The sequence below is a fragment of the Psittacula echo genome, assembly GCF_963264785.1.
Source record: "Psittacula echo genome assembly, chromosome: 7".
Lineage (NCBI taxonomy): Eukaryota > Metazoa > Chordata > Aves > Psittaciformes > Psittacidae > Psittacula > Psittacula echo.
Window position 1 is genome coordinate 48,360,179 of NC_137740.1, and position 17,258 is coordinate 48,377,436.

The following is a 17,258-nucleotide window of genomic DNA, read 5'->3' on the forward strand; positions in this document are numbered from 1 at the left end:
ACACCTATTCATTGTGTCATTCACTTAACCACAGTAAGTTTTTGTTTTCCCTGAGAACTTCCTATGCTTTCTCAAAGTGAATGTCTAAGCCCTTTCCTTAAAGGCAACCATGAAGACACAGGTCAGTGCAGACTGTGAACAAACAATTGGGTTTCACTTCTGTGGCATCTATCTTGTAATGAAGAAAAACTACAGTTGTTCTTTTAAAATGTTCCTCTTGACCATGTATTAAGATATTATTTGTGAATATATTTTAAGGAAAAGTCTCAATCCCTCCTGAAAGAATGGTCGTTGTTTCGGGTCTTTGAGCAGTGGTATTATTGTAGTGTACAATATAGGTTACATTTGGGAAGAGGGACAGTGATTTACTGATGACAGATAAATATATTTGTCAACAGCTTCAAAACGCATAATATGATGCCTGGCTTTGTATGACATTATGTTGGTAAACTTTGACTGTCTATGAGTGTTCTGATGCCAACACGAACTACAGCGTAAGTGATCATGTTGTAAATTATCGTCAATTTCTAAGGTTACACAAATACCTTTTGCCCATAATTTTAATGAAATTTTTAAGCCAGAATTTATGTTCATGTCTAAAGCTGAATACAAAACAAGTCTGAGCACAATCTACACTACTATAGAAAGCATTAAGGTAACCTCAGTGTTGCAAGAAAGATGATTGTTAGTATAGAAGATAACTCTTTCCTTTTACACTGACCCTATATAAACGGATTATCATATAATTGTGTGAATTGTCAGCTCATAAAACCACTTTCAGCAAGCAAGGACTCCACTGGCAATCCAGCAGCTCTTGCTGCTCTTTAACTGCTGATGTCTGTACAGTGCATTGGACTTCCGGCTTGATTGACCCTGCAGATTCCACAGCCTCACAGCAAAGAAAAACTGTAGGAACTGCTAAAAAGCAATCTCTTCAGGGAAGCAGATACATGACAAAAGCCACCCAGAGCAGAAATAAAAAATAAACAAGGACTATATTATGAAAAGCCTTCCCATTTCTGTTTGGATTAGAAATTCAGAAGACCTAGGTGCTGGTCTGTGAGTGAAAAAGGCCTCCATTGAACAAGGATATCTTCCCACATCCAAACAGACTTCACATAGACAAATAGACAGAATCTTTGTCCCTGCAAAAAGGAGATTATTCAGGGGAAAAAAAAAAAAAAAAGAAGATGGAAAAAAAATCATCCACACAGAATGTTCAGAGAAATCATAGAGGGACCTAGGAACTCATATTTATGTCATTAAATGTTTAGCATTTGCTTTGCTAACAGGTCATGAGTCTAGCAACCCTTATTGGTGGCAGGTGTGTTAACTTTACATTTCCTTCTAGAAGTAACCAAAAGATAGGGGGGTGTGTGTGTGTGTGTGTGTGTGTGTGCATGCATACGTGCATATGTGTACATCCCAATGTTGGAAGACAAGAGGGTCCTTTTCCCCAAATAGATTTATTGTTAACTGGTAGAGATCTTGCTCCTGCTTGATTTTTCTTTTGTGTGACCAGATGCACAATGACAGTGTATTTCACCAGATCACATGATTCATAAACCAGTAACTAATGGCAGCAGCAATAACAAATCACTGCTTTTAACATTTTCATTAACAGCACTTGAACAAGCCCAGGTATGCTTTCCACTGGCAGGCAACACTAAAGGGTATTTGCTCGCATTAATCATTCAAAGCTACTCTTAAGATAGATAAAAAAAACTATAAAATGGCTAAATTGTCAGAATTCTCTCTCATTCTTCCCTTGTTTACTTAATGTGAATAAAAACTTACAACATCAAAACAATAGCAATTTTCCAAACACATTAAATTTGGCAAAATAAAAAGATTAATAAAAACACTATGGCAATTAATTGCATCCAACCATGGAAACTGTTAACCTATTCAGGCTCCCTAAAAAATACTGGACAGATGGTCTGATGGTTTTTTGTTTGTTTGCTGTCATTTGGTTGGCTTTTTTTTTTTTTGGGGGGGGGGGCAGGGGTTGGTTGGTTTTGGTTTTTTGGTGGTTGTTTTTAAAGAAGCTGATAATTAGATCATTTTACTTTGTATGTATGAGCTGTGTCGGCCTGCTTTCTTGATAAAAGTGACAAAATTCATGCTCTATTTCCTACTCTATATTTATACTGCTGTTTTCATGACTTCCGCATCCAGTCTAGATGTACAGATGATGACAGATGTAGAATAACAAACGCAAATTGTATATCAGGTCTAAAAAACAAAATAAGAATCTGCTTATAATTAGAGCCAGTCAAAACAAAACTGTAAAAATAGATTAGCCTGATCTTTTCTGTATGGATGGGTGGTAAATGAGAATACATAATGTCTCACCATTGTATGATCAAAAGCTTTCAGAGACTAAGTTGTTTGGAGAATTTTCTCTCAAGTTCTCTCTATACCGTACTTCCGTATTAACTCTAGATATTTCTGCTTTTAAATCTCAAGAAATAAAATACAGTCAGTCTCACTCTAAGCATAGTAATGAAGTAATATGCAGAACTTCACACTGTAGACAGCTGATTAAAGCAAATATTATGAACAGAGATGTTTACCACCAATTACAGTGCAGATAAGAATGTTTAGGAACCTACAACCTCAGAGAAAAGGGAAATGACTGTAGCATTTCCAAGTATTGCCAAATATATAGTACTGTTGCAATCACAGGTCTCTTCAGAAACTGATGTTCAGTCTAACGTTCAGTAAACACAGAGGAAAGGGCAACGGAAGAAGTTTTTGGGAAAGAACATTTTTCTGCACATGCCAATTACCTGGATTACACTGCTACAGACTCTTGCATTTTCGGGGCAAAGATAATTCAGCATCCTAATACAGGCTTCCCTACAGTGTCCTACAACAAATCTTCACAGAGGTGGTAACCTCTCTTGGAGGAATTACACATTTAATAACTTGTCAATAGCACTGAGCAACTTTACAGCTTTGAATGCTTTGATTTCAAAATCTTATATTTCAAATTAAAAAAAAAAAATTAAATATTTTTAAATTAAAATTTAAAATAGCAGTCCCAATTCAGGGGCTGATTAGAATGCACAAAGGATTCCAGCTTTTTTCTTCTTTTTTTTTTTTTTTTTTTTTTTTTTATGAAAAAAGAAACAGGTACAACAAAGTAGAGAGAAAGAAAAAAAAAAACAAAACACAAAAGAAGCAAATAACATATTGGAGAAACAAATCATGTAGCCAAGAACTCTTTACATATTAGACATCAGAGGTGCACAGATTCTAAGAACTATGACTTCTCATCACACCAGCAACAAGACATCAGCCACTGTGGTCAAATTGTGCAACTGTGTTTTTAGACAGAAATGTAAATATAAACTTATAAGAGCATGATAACATCAGATCACAGATTCCAGGCAGTGCCTTTCTATTGATCTTTTTATGTCTGCATATCCTTTTAGAAACAGTGTCATGGAATGAGACATCTTGAAGCATACTGCAAATGGTCAGCATTAAGTACGTATACATTCTGTCTTGACTCAATTGCATAAAGACTTTATAGTATCTAGCACCCTTGGGCTATCTAAAACTTCCCCTGGGGCTGGTAGGTCTGACCAGTTAGATGAACATATTGCACATCCCCTACTGCAGTGGCAAATGGACAGAAGAGTATCCTAGAGCATCTCAGTAGGACTACATGCCTGTGCTTACACAACTGAACAAGCCTGCTTTCTTAACTATATTAGCTAAAGGTTTAATAATTGCTAGCTTTTTTTCCCCACCTCTGGCATCTTAAACTATTCACTGAAAAGCTGGCTTTTCTATAATTTGAATTTCCCTCCAAAATTGCTATAAGTTATCCCGAGATGACCATGCTTATACAGAAATTTTTCTGTCCTGCATCTCAGATGTTGCTCAACAAAAAGTACAATGCAACTGTCCAGGAAATAAGGACTTACTTACTGCAAGGACATTCACCTCTCAAAATGGGAAACATCATGCGAGCACATGTGTGTGTCTATATGTCTGTGTGTGTGTTTAACCATGGCAAACCCCCACTTATGGGCCACAGACCACCTTCACAACCCTCTCTCTAGATTCCTGCATCAAATGCACAGATCTGAGGATAAAGGAAAAAACCTGAGACTTTACAGCATGAAAGCAGGAGACAGGGGTGCCGTTCCTCTTCTGCAACTCCATCCCATGTAAGTAATTTTTACAGGACCACATAGACCCAAAGCCTGTACTTCTCAGTGGGAAATAAGTCAGTGACCTAAAAATCACAAAGACTTTATATGAGCATTGCCTTCCTGACCAGCTGCAGAGAACAGTAGCTTTGTAATGGTGGTAAGAGTGCACTTTGTTACACTGGTAACAACATGAAACCACAGCTGAAAGACTGCATTTTGTAAACACCAGAGGTGCCAATAATCAGAAAGGATAAATTGTCACTGTATTTGCCAAGTTCCGAAGGAACATGACATGCGTCTAATGACAAATTTAAATTGTTACCTCTGTTTTGTGTCCTGGCTTGCCCTTCTCACTAGTCTGAGATTGATAAGCCAAAAGCTTCCCAGAACTTCCATCTCTAGGGCTGTTTGCAATATACAGCACCAGCCAAGGCAAACAGTTTCTTCTCCCACACTCCTGTCTGCAAACGGTGATTCCAGTAATCACCTCAGTAACAACAGGTGAGTAAACAATTCCCATTTTCCCCCCTGAAAAAATGGTTACATACTGAATTATTTCATGGAGTTACTTCCCTTCTACCATGCCATGATCTGCTTTGCCTTTGCTTAGAGGAAAAGAGTAAAGGATTAACTTATTCGCATAAATACGCAGGGAAAGAACTTTCCAGTCAAATTCTAAAAGCAGTTACTAGACATTTGCAATTATACAGATTTATCATTCACAGCATGTGATCTGGTCAGTTATTAATGAGTCATTCAGTAACATGGCAGATTACATCACTCCTTAACAGTGGAAACCATCAGTATTTTCTGTTAATTACCCTCTACCAACAAAGATGTGCTTAGTTTTTAATCTCATAACTCAAGAAGTCCACACTTACAAAAAATTCAAAAGGAAAAATATCTAGAAACTTCTAGCCTGCAAATCATTGCCCGTGTTGCTCCTTCACATACAATTTTTTCTGCTGCTGAAATAACCTTCTAATGAAAGAGGATTTATAACTACTATTGTTAATCTCATTTCAGATTAGATACCAATACAATAATTACTAGTTTGCTCCTCATTGTCTTCTTCACTCTTTCACTACTTTTCAGTTAGCTGTATTTTTACAATGGTCTCTCTTGGTGGTTACACAGCTCTTGTAGTCTAGAACATATTTTTCTTTGCACGTTTATCTCAGTAGCTCTCCAAATCCCTTCCCATCTGTCTCTCATTTCTCTTAACATTCAATAATGATTTTTTTTTTTTTTTTTAAGTATATTTAACACCAGCATATTTTAGGATACTATAAAGGTTTTGATTTAAATAACTCAGGGCTTACATCCTGTAAATTGTATTCATTCCAGATTAACATCTATTATTTACAGATATTTTGGACAAGATCATACTCTCTCAGGAGTAACATTGATGCTACTTTTAAAGACCTTTCTCCACTCTGTACATTGTGAGCCTTCCAGCATGGTCTCCAGCTCAGTCTCCAGCTCCACCAGCCCCGTCTTCGTGATGGGGCCAGATAACATATCCCAAATTACTGCTAATATGTCCTCATGCAACAATTCTTTAGAAAAAATCCTGTTCACAGAGAGGATTTTTCACAGACAGGTTTCTTACAGTCCCACTAAAACCATGACAAGGTAAAACTCTGTTTTGCTTCAGAACAGAGCATCTCTCTGCTCCTCTGAAGGAATGTCACTCTTATAGCCCTAGTTGGGTTACCTGTTGATTGACTCAGAGGTTTACTCAACATAGATTAATTAGAAGACCAAAATGATGAATACCATGTTATCAAATGCAGTTCCAAAATACAAACACCGCAGCAGCCCCACAGAAAAAATTACAGTGGAACAACTCTAGTTAAACTTTTACTGCTGCTACATCAGCATGGCAATTACTTCCTAGCAACATGATTAGTGCTAAAATAGGATAAAATAGCTCAGAGGATGATAAGCCTGTATTGTCTTTGTAATTGTAGTACACTGGGTGAAGAGTTCACTGATGTTTAAAGCTAGTCTTAAAAACATTGCTAAGTATCACAGTGGGCAAAATTCACCTCTAAGTGTCAGTTATTATGAGTTGCTGCAAAAATCAAAACAGCTGCTGAGATAACTAATGTTCTGCCCCGCTCTGCTTTACAAAAACTTTTTGTATCACAAAAACTTCAGGAAGCTTTTTTCCAGCATGACCAGAAATGAGATCAAAGAGTAAAGATGAAAGCTAACAAACAATTACCTATTCCAAGAGATGAAAGTTTAATGGAACATGAGAATCATTTTGCCTTTACAAACTTAGTCTGGACTTTTTGATTACTATGCAGTGGTACAGGAAGCTAACAGTCTAAATAATCAGACAGTTATTTTTCTACAGCTTTTGAAAGAATTCTTCTAATTTCTACACTGGGTCTGCCAACAATTTCAGCTATAAAAATAGCTTTTCTACACACCATCTAACGGCTTACAAGGCAAGTAAGCTAGCAGGAATAAATCTATAGCATTTGTAGAAAGTTGTTAATCTACTCTGCCTACACTTCACATCAGCAGAAGAAAAATCAGTTTCAGTGCCAAGAACTACCTGACCCCTCTAGCACGAGCTTATAACCATTGCTGAGAAACTTGTTTGATAAAAGTGCATCTCATGACTCTGAGGCAATTAGGCTTTAGCAATGACGTAACTTGGAAGGATTTCTGAGCAGAGGACGAAGACTGTCACATATTTACATTATGTTAATGCTGGTAGTCTTCATGGAAAGCACCAAGGCATTAGCGAATGCTGCTTTAGAAAACTTATGAAGGAATAACAGAACTGAAAAGGCAGCATGTAAGAAACTTAATGAGACATAAGAACATAACAGTTTCCAAGGGAAATATTGCCCTAAACAAAACAAACAGATAAAATAAGTCTAGAAGAAGGCCAGCTCACCCTGAACCTAACTTCTTCCCCTCCACCCTTCTCTTTGGCCAGGACCTATACTGTTAGACAATCCACTCCAGGCCGCAATAAGAGCTTGAGACGAGTCCCTAGAAATACCCAAAGAGTGAGTTGCAGGATAATTTGATCCATCTCCAAGGCAGTTGGGAATGGAAAACCACAACAGAATGGGGCACCTTCGTTACCTAGTACAACTACCCCCACGAAAAAAAAAAAAGGGCAACCTAATCAGTTAGTGTAATCAATCACTTATAGGAGTGTTTTAGTTGCTATTACCATGCTGTTAATGGTAATTGTTAAGCATTCAAAGAAACAGGGTTAAAAATCAAAACACAATAGGAATAAAACTCAGCTATTATTAAAAAAAATGCTTTTAAAATTTCCAGCTATATGCAGAATATCCACATTACCACATCAAGCCATCTTAAATTACAGCTATTTCAGTAAGAGTACATAATTCTATATTTTTCTATTATAAAAGTATTTTTCATATGTACAGCTAAAAAAAACACATACAAAAAAAAGTCAGTCTTAATCATTTTAATCATTTAGGTATAGAGGAATTTAGAGAAGCAAGCTGCACCAAGCATGTAAACATAAATCAGAAACTTTCCAACAGACTTTTTTCATTCCATTTTAATTTGAGTTTTTTTCATTTAAAAATCACAATTCATATGTGACCAACAGGCTTCAGAAGGCAGAATGTTTTAATTAGGACACCACTCCTGCAAGACCAGAAATAACAAGAGCAAAGAAAGAAGAGAAACAGAGCTATAAAAAGACTCTGGTTTCCCATCTACTCTAACACAAAACTTTCTAAAACCCTCACAAACAATTTAAAGTCTACCACATGTGCAGGAGATCAGAAGCTTTCTTCTTCCTCCCAACTTGTGCATAGGCAATTCATGCATATGCACCAGCACACACTAGAACAGCAAGATCTAAGAATGATCATATTTAGCCCAGATGTGTAATTAATATTACCGAGGCAGTGAAAAAAGAATTTACAGTGTTGTAAAGGGAGTAATTTGGATCCCATGGGAAAAACCAGTATAGAAACTCAACCATCCTTTGGTCCTCAATGAATTAAAATGACTTTTGGTCAATTTTCCACTGTTGCTATTTTTCTTTTGTTTGGAGCTCCAATCTTCTCTTTTTTCCTTGGCGAAACACCTTTGTTGATAGATGTACAAAGCAGACCTGCCTTAACAGGCATAGAAGAGTCCACGTGATAAAGAAAATATGGTCCTCCAATGCATTCAGGAAACTAAAATTGTTACTGTTTCTTGTCTAAAAGGCTCTATCAGGAAACAATTGGATCTTTTGGTTTGTCATTTAAATTTAGCTGCTTACCATTAGCCTTCTTTTTAAAGTAAAGTGAAGGGAAAGATTTGATAAGAACATACATCAACAAATGATTAAAGTCTGTGCCAATTAACAAGTGATAGAGCTCACTGAAGCTAAAAGCACGAAGTGTACTGTGTTTTAGCACAGCATGACAAATGAAACAGTAGATGTGACCACACTATCCAATACAGAATTAATCCCAGAACAGATTCTCAGATAACTGAAGAAACAAGAAGTACAGTGTCACAAAAGAGGATGTGCCTATACTTGCAACATCAATCAAAAAAAGAACAAGGAAAAAGAAACCACACCCCACAAAATGGTGCTTTGAAAGCAAAGGCACAAGATCAACAATTTTCATTTAAAGTATTTAAAGTAGAGCAATCTAAAGTATGTTGTATTTTATTTCTTTATCAGTCCTGCGCTGGTCCTGATCCACATTGATCAGGAAAGGTATGAACAAGTTATACCTGGACAGGTATGAGGACAGCAAAGAAAAAAAGTCTGTGGTATAGAAATGGGATTGAAAAAGGTATTTCACAAACAAAACAGCATTTATAGAAAAAATCAGGACACATGCAAGCTATATCCTTTTACACATCTCCTTTCCAGCCTCTCCAAAGCCACATTGATTTCAACATGGAAAAAGACCACTCAGTCACTTTGATATTGAAGTTCATTTGAAACCATCCTTTCCACTGCTGTTCGGTCAAAACTACCCAGAGAGAAGGGAAAGCCAGCCACTGGATACAGCCTATAATTTCTGTCACATAGCCATAGACCTTATGCTCCCCTTTGTTTCAAGTTCATGCTTTTAAAATTAACACTGCCATCAGGCATCAGTTTAAAAGCCCCTAATGACATCTGACAAAGACACTGCTTAAATCAATACTACATTTGTCACAACAGTTTCCAGGGAACATGTGGCTCATCTCACACACAAAAACCTAACCGGACTCCAGGAATGAGTAAACTCAGCAACAACATTAACAAAAAAGTATAAAAATATGTGTTAGCTCAGATGAACAGTTATTTGGTTTTGTATTTGTTCCTACTCAGTTTTCTTGTTCTCCTCTCATTCTTTGTTAAAGAACACACTTAAAAATATGTGGGTGTTACTTCCTTACTTAATTACAACTCCCTAATTTAGTTCTTAGATATGTAACCATCATCTTCCATGGGAGAATTGTTACTTCAAGTAAAAAGGTACATTTATAACCATACCACATTTGCACAACCTACAACTGTAACCAGATTTTCCTATTCCTGCTTGTAATATAACGTATTAAAGAAACAAACCAATCCTATCTACTGACAAGTGATGTCAAAGCACCCCTAGAACTGCAGATTACAGCGTCCAGAATAGGAATGTATAACTGTCTGTGGAGAGGGAAAAAAAAGAAAAAAAGGGGGAAAAAAACCCAAAACAAAATACAAAAGACCAAAAAACCACAAGAACAAAATACTAAACAGAAAGAAAAAAAAAAAAAAAAAAAAAAAAAAAAAAAAAAAAACTTAAGCAAAACCAAAGACAAACCAGCAAGCCCACACACTTCCTTTACCTTTCAAGTTCTTATTGCATCAGCTTCTCCCTCCACCAGTACATTCTTGAGGACCCAAGGGAATGCATTTTTTTCTGTTTAGGGTTTTCTTCTCGCCACCATTAGAAGCATCTGGCTTCATAAAAAAGTCCTGAATAGCCCAGTTATTTCAAGTGTATTTTATATGGGTTAGTTGCTGTGCAGACCTCTCAACACAACTAGTTACATGTTTTGCCTTAATTTTCTTAAGATACTTTTCAGATTTGCGCAGGGCTCACTTAATGAACCAAGCCAAAAAGAGGCATTCTTCAAACGATCTAGTTCTTAGACTTGCCTGTCTTCCTGTCATAGGCTCACACTAAAATTTGTTAAACTTCAACAGCTTCCTTACAAGAGTTCTCATCAATTATAAAGGACGCCTAAAAAAAACCACTTTAAAGCTACCTGGCTTTTTTTTTTTCACCTCATACCAAATTAGACTGGAATACTGCCAAATGCTACACTTGTCCTTGGTCTTTTCACAGTTTACTCCACTTAAAGCAGTCTGAACAGCCTGTTTACAGTGAAATTCATATTTACCTCCACTTTGTGAAGACTGAGGTTTGTTTAACAAGAGGAAGGTGACGTAGCTAATGACTGACATTACTGAAACTGTGATGGGTACATGCACATTGCAGAAAGCACAGTAGCCAATCAAGCAGCTCACGCTGTTCTAGTATATTAGTAAATACTCCTTAAGATGCATCATTTGTGTTCCCTTTTAGTAACCCCTTAAAAACTTGCTGGTATCTGAGATGCACCTTATTTCTGCCTTCCCACTACTGTAAAAACCTTGCCTTTGTGTAAGGTTTCTTCAGACTCTTTTATAATCTGGAAACTTGCCAGCTATTATTCATAACTAAATTAATTAGTACCAAGACACAAGTATAAAAGAATGGAAAATATATTTTTAATTTTTAACATGAGCTAAAATAAGCAAAATAGGAGTCTAAGTAGTGTTGGTTATAAATAGCATACTGATGGAATTTTATAAAAATACAAATTGGAAAATTGATCCTCCAAGTACCGAAACATTTCTTTGAGTTTCTAAAGGAATTTAAAAATCATACAGAAAATATCAGTGTCTAAAAGAAATAGCCTCCCAAAGTGATGAGCATACTAAGTCAATTTAGGGCCCAGTATCTGAAATTTGCAAATGAACATTTTGAAATTCACATGCAAGTTCTCTTGATGTTTATGGCCGCCTTTATATGACCATTATCATTCTCATTAAGATCACTTGCCATCTGAATATGAAGATGATCTTCCTTCCAGTTATTACGTGCATGACAGTTGTGCCTATTTCCTCCATCATGAAGATACAGCATGTTTCTGACAGAAGTATTCCAGCCCTTCTTATCTGGTCAGTCTTAATGCAAACAGTGGCACACTTAGAACAAAGGTGAATATTCCCAACACCTTTGATCACTCAAACTACTAACTAGTAGTAAGTATTATACTACTAAGTATTCCGACTGCCAACTACAAAAACCAGCCTGCTCCCTTATCAGATAGAAGAGCATATTTAGTCCCTGCAATGAAACCCAAAATTCTGGCCTTTTCCCCATCCCATCTATCGTTGATAGTATAAAGCAAGGGGAAAAGCCCTGCATTTAAATGGCCTGCAAGCCAGACTTCAAATTTTGCAATCAACTGATTACGCACTGTATATGGAAGTTGAGCAACTTTTACAAGTTTGTTTACTGTTCAAAACTTCTACACAAATTTATGCTGCCTATGTATTTTGGAATATTAACTACCAACTGAGCCCTACATTTAAAAGCAATAGATATTAGAACTTTATAAGTTGTTGCCTTCATGAGGTGGAGTGAAGGGACAGTTCTACAGATCACAGGGCCAGCAGGTCTCTACACTGACAGATTAGGTTCAGTAGGATATGAGCAAACAAAAAAACAAAGGAAAATCAAATTAGTTATCCTTCAAAAGGCTGCATCCCTTACTCCAGTTAAAAGAGACAACCCATACAACACATACAACAGTACACAGTCTCCTTAGCATTAACAAAGCATGCTCTAAAAGGACAGATGCAACCCTGAGGCTTGGTGAGGAGCCAGAAAGCACATTTCTTTACTGATAGCAGTGTTGGAAGGATATTCAGAAGTGATCCTTTCCTTCACAAAGGTTACATGTCTTCTGAGAACAATACCTTTCACCATTGCAATTTTCTGGTTATGATTTAAAGAGAGGCATTTAAACATCTCTTTAAAGGGTATATAAAACACAGAGTTTTGTTTTGGCAACAGCTGTTACCAACAAGCAATTCTCATCCAAGAAATTTCTACTCCATAACTTTCTGTATAATCGGTCACTCTTGTGTTGTTCATAGGAAGCAGGGACAGAATACAAAACTAGCCAATATCAGCTTGTAAAACAGAAAGCATTCATTACCAATCTCTCCACTCATTGCTGGTATTTCTGACAGTAAATATGATGGAATTTTTAATGTTTACACTGTATAGTTTTTCTTCTAATGTACTTTGCATTCACAATCACATAAATATCATCTTCTATTTCTACCATCCTTGCCTTTCTATGTGTGCATGAACACGGCAGTTTTAGGGGAAGAAGATTAAACTTTGCTGTCCTGTCAAAGCTCCCTTTCCTCATGCAGATACCTGAAGAGAGCACTTTTTCTATATATTGCTGTCCAGGGTTGCTTGATAGCATCTCCTGGGAGATGTGCTTTTATGACAGGTTTGGGAAATAACACAGTGGACCAGAAATTTACCAGGAACAAAAAGCAGCAGAAGGTGTGCTGCTTCAGATGTCAGCTGGAATAATTTTTAATAAGTAAGAGGAATAGGTCTGCTGAGTAAGAATATGTCAGTGTTAGTTTGTAACTTCTCAGAATAAACTGTTTTATACAGTGTTCCAGGAATATTTCCAAATAACTTTAGTGTATTGTGTGACTCAGTGTGCTGATGACATGGAATAACAGTTACAAGGAACAAACCCAAGCAGGTCAGGCTTCTACATGGTAACACTGCTGCAAAACTTGACCACCTAACACTTGGCAAATTAACAAAGCACTAAATGGTAATATATCCTCACAATAAATTGAAACGGCACAGTGCTGGCTCAACAATCTAAGAAAGAAAATGTTACTATTAAAAAGCAGATGTTTCAGTTAATTTGTTAGAATACACTAGGTCCAAAGCTACAGTCTATCAGGAAATAACCCAAAACCCAAGCCTAGCCTGACACAGATCCAGTAGTACCAGCAACAGGCAACTAAGCTAGTGTTTACAATGCAGGGTTTGCCTGTAGTCTCAAAAATACAAAACATACGTTGCTTAGAACACTGGCAGTGGCTGAAGCTCTTACTGTGCTTAGTTTTAGCTACATTATTTCCACAGCTCCCCCACTGGGAAACATCCCATGTTTCATCCATGACTGCTGACAGAGGTGGGCTCTGCAATCATGATGTCACTATCAGAAAGATTTCTCATGTAGAGCACAAACTCTCCATATGATCTCAAAAAGTTTAATTACAAATGGCCAAAAGTTTCTTAAAGCAAGCATTAGTGAAGACTTAACCAGTGTTAATCAGTGCAGGCTGAGAATGACACCCATCAGTTTTGGGTGCCCATTTGTGTTTTCAGGAGCCATACCAAGTAAGATAACTAGCTACCAGCCCCTGCTCTAGCAGTGGCTACAGCATTCAAAGCCAGAGATCGATGTACTAAGTCACTAGACAGACAGGTTTAGGATACACCACAGCCAGTTTCCATATCCAACCAAAACCTGGTTGAAATGACAATTTGATCAACACCCTCAGCTGCTGCGTGGAAGAAAAAGCTCCTGTTAAATTCAGTTATACAAAGCTGAGAGAACAGTTATACAGCCAGCCATGGTCAGCCATCAATCTGCTGCTTTAGACAGACCTCTGGAAGCATACAGAAGACATTGGGATTTCAAGACAGGTATCCCATATACTATCTGAGTCCAGGCAATATGTTTTAAAGATGTTTTTCTGTCAATTTGGGAAAAGAATTTCACCATAGAGCTGAGAAACCTTTGCCAGCAGCAATTCAGATACCATTGATTTTTATCAAAACTGCAAAGACTAGTGGAATTGTAATTTTCTTTTTCCATAAAAAGCTACTGACAAGTTTTTATGAGGAGAAAACATTAACACACCAATTGCTTATAGCCATGGCAAATGAAGTGTTCAGCTGAGCAAAAACTTTCATTTCTGAAAAGAATGCAAGAATGCAACTAAAACATCCATATGAATTTTGCCTTTAGTTTGTGGATATGTTTATGCAAGAGAATTGGAATAAGACAGGAAACCAAGCTTACTATGCTTGTTTTTATAAGCTAATTAGTGGTGTTGGAGACCAAGAAGGAAAGCAAAGACAAGTTCTTCAGCTGAAGTTCATCAGTTACACCTCTCACTGCCACATATCACCAAGCGGTATGTGCTGCAAGTAAAATGTTCCATTACTTATCATATGTATCTGCTGAATGGTTGCATGTTAAGCTTCAACTCCTTTATGTAAGTCTTTCCATAAAAATAAAAGGAACATGATGCCATAAGTGAGGAAAAAAGGAACACCATCACTACATGGATTTATCATACTCATTTATAAAGTCAGCCAATAGCACAGATCAGATTAGACGTGTAATTATAAAGAAAGGCAGTTTCGCGCTTCAGTGTGCAAGTTTAAAGAAACAGACAGGCACGCTGAAGTACAAGAGTCCTCTGCCAGATGCTTAGATGAGATGTAAAGATTGCCCTTGTTATTTCCTCATCATGCATAACACACCACTGTGATGTTCTTGCTCTTTCATCAGATATAGGCCAAAACGCTACCCAAAAGCAACTGACAGCAATGAATTTATATCAAGAACAAACCACATTTCCAGGCAATCCTATATGGACTACAATACCTGGAACATAAAACCCCAACAACTAAAATGAAATAGGCAACATGTACTTGCCACTATAACTGGAATCAGAGAGATTAAAATGACTACCTACTGTGCAAATAAAGGATCAAAGCAAACAGCATTGCTTCTGTTACCCAGGAGGTGATGTTTTTATTTTTAATTTTTGTTTGTTTAAATAAAGTGTTCTGTTTATTTATTCTTCCATCTTTCAATAGAACCATGAATGTCCCCAGTCAATGAGGCTTACTTCCTCCTGGTATACTTGGAAAGATCACACTACATTAGAGAGCTACCTCTATCACAAACATTCATTTAGTGGTGTCTTCAGAGGACCATTCATGTGATCTCTCTCAGGTTTTCCGTTTGGCATTTTTTTTGCTCCCTTGAAGCCTGCTACACGTGAAAGAGCACTTGCTACTTCGTGAGATACAAAAGCCTTGCTCGTAGAGATTATGTTTTATCAAAGAAAGGAACCAAAAGCTGACAGCAGACAAACACGAAGCTTCCATAACAAAATATAGAATCATAGAGTAGTTAGGGTTGGAAAGGATCTTAAGATCATCTACTTCCAACCCCCCTGCCATGGGCAGGGACACCCCACACTAAACCAAGTCACCCAAGGCCTCATCCAACCTGGCCTTGAACACCGCCAAGGATGGAGCATTCACAACCTCCCTGGGCAACCCATTCCAGTGCCTCACCACCCTCACAGTAAGGAATTTCTTCCTTATATCCAATCTAAACTTCCCCTGTTTAAGTTTGAACCCGTTACCCCTTGTCCTGTCACTACAGTCCCTGATGAATAGTCCATCCCCAGCATCCTTGTAGGCCCCCTTCAGATACTGGAAGGCTGCTATGAGGTCTCCACGCAGCCTTCTCTTCTCCAGGCTGAACAGCCCCAACTTTCTCAGCCTGTCTTCATATGGGAGGTGCTCCAGTCCCCTGATCATCCTCATGGCCCTCCTCTGGACTTGTTCCAACTGTTCCATGTCCTTTTTATATTGAGGACACCAGAACTGAATATGATACACAAATATAAAGAAATACAGGGGTAATGATGTGAAATTATACCCCACTTTTTACCAACATTGTTACCTCAGGAAAACTCTGCTGTGGAAACTTCTATCAGCTTTTCCCAGTGCAACTGACCCCACCAGCAGAGCTACTGCCACTCAGCTCATGGGCCTGAGCAGCAAAAGGCCACCTCATTTACAGAGAGCCCACTTTACCTTCCCCTGCCTTGTAATGTCCTCAGGAGAAATAAGTGATGAGAAAGGTGGGTCCTTTCCTTCTATGCCCAGGCTACAGAGTATGTCCTATTAATACACTAAGTCCAGTAAAACTGAAATAAAGCAGGGGTTGGTTTGTTGGAGTTTTTCTTCCGATCAATTGATTCTGGATTACATTTTAAACCACATGTTTCTGGCTTCTGGAAAGAAAGTCTGAAAAAAATATTTTTGAAGATATTTTAGAAAAGGAAAATTTGTTTGAAAAGGTGAATGATTTCATCTCTCAAAAAAGAGAGAAACTCAGAAAGTCACAATATAGACCTGGACTAGTTTTAGCCACCTTGAACCCAGGACATGGTACTAACAGTCACTAATGATCTAAATCCTTCCAGACTCCTTGTAGGTCAAGTGTATTTTGTTTTTATGTTGTAAACAAAGAAATCACAAGTAGACCATGGGACAAATTTTGCAGAAATTAACATATACAAGACAGGATGAGAATTTCATCTGATCTCCAACATAACATTAAAGCCAACACTTTAGTGTGGTCCCGACCAGCAAAGCTGTGCTGACTTCAGACCGCGTAGAGATCTGGCCAGATTTAAAACACAAAAAATCCCCCACACCATACACACAATCGCATAACTTTCTCCAGCTTACCAGCATAGCCCTTCTGTCTTTCTATGCCAGAAGTACAAAATATTTTAGAACAGACTGTTCAAATTTGGTTGCAGATTTATAACTGGAACATTAATTCTCTGTGACACTTTTTTGCCCCGTTTTTCTTTTCAGATACCATCTCCTGTGACATAAGTAACAATATATCAAAAATTGTAATTATGCAAAACCTTAACTAGAAAAGCAAGTGCCAAAGTACTTCAAGGAAGGTTAGCAAGAAGGAATAATTTATTAAGCCTGGGTAGGTTTCTGTGACGTAAAATGAATACATAACATTCTTTTGTACACATTTGCAATATCAAAAGCATTTGTTCTATGCCCACTTTAACTGTTCTCAAGAGAATATTTCAGATCAAAATCATGTGCTCTGACATTCATTTTCATCAAGAAGAAACACAGTGATAATCTCAGCATT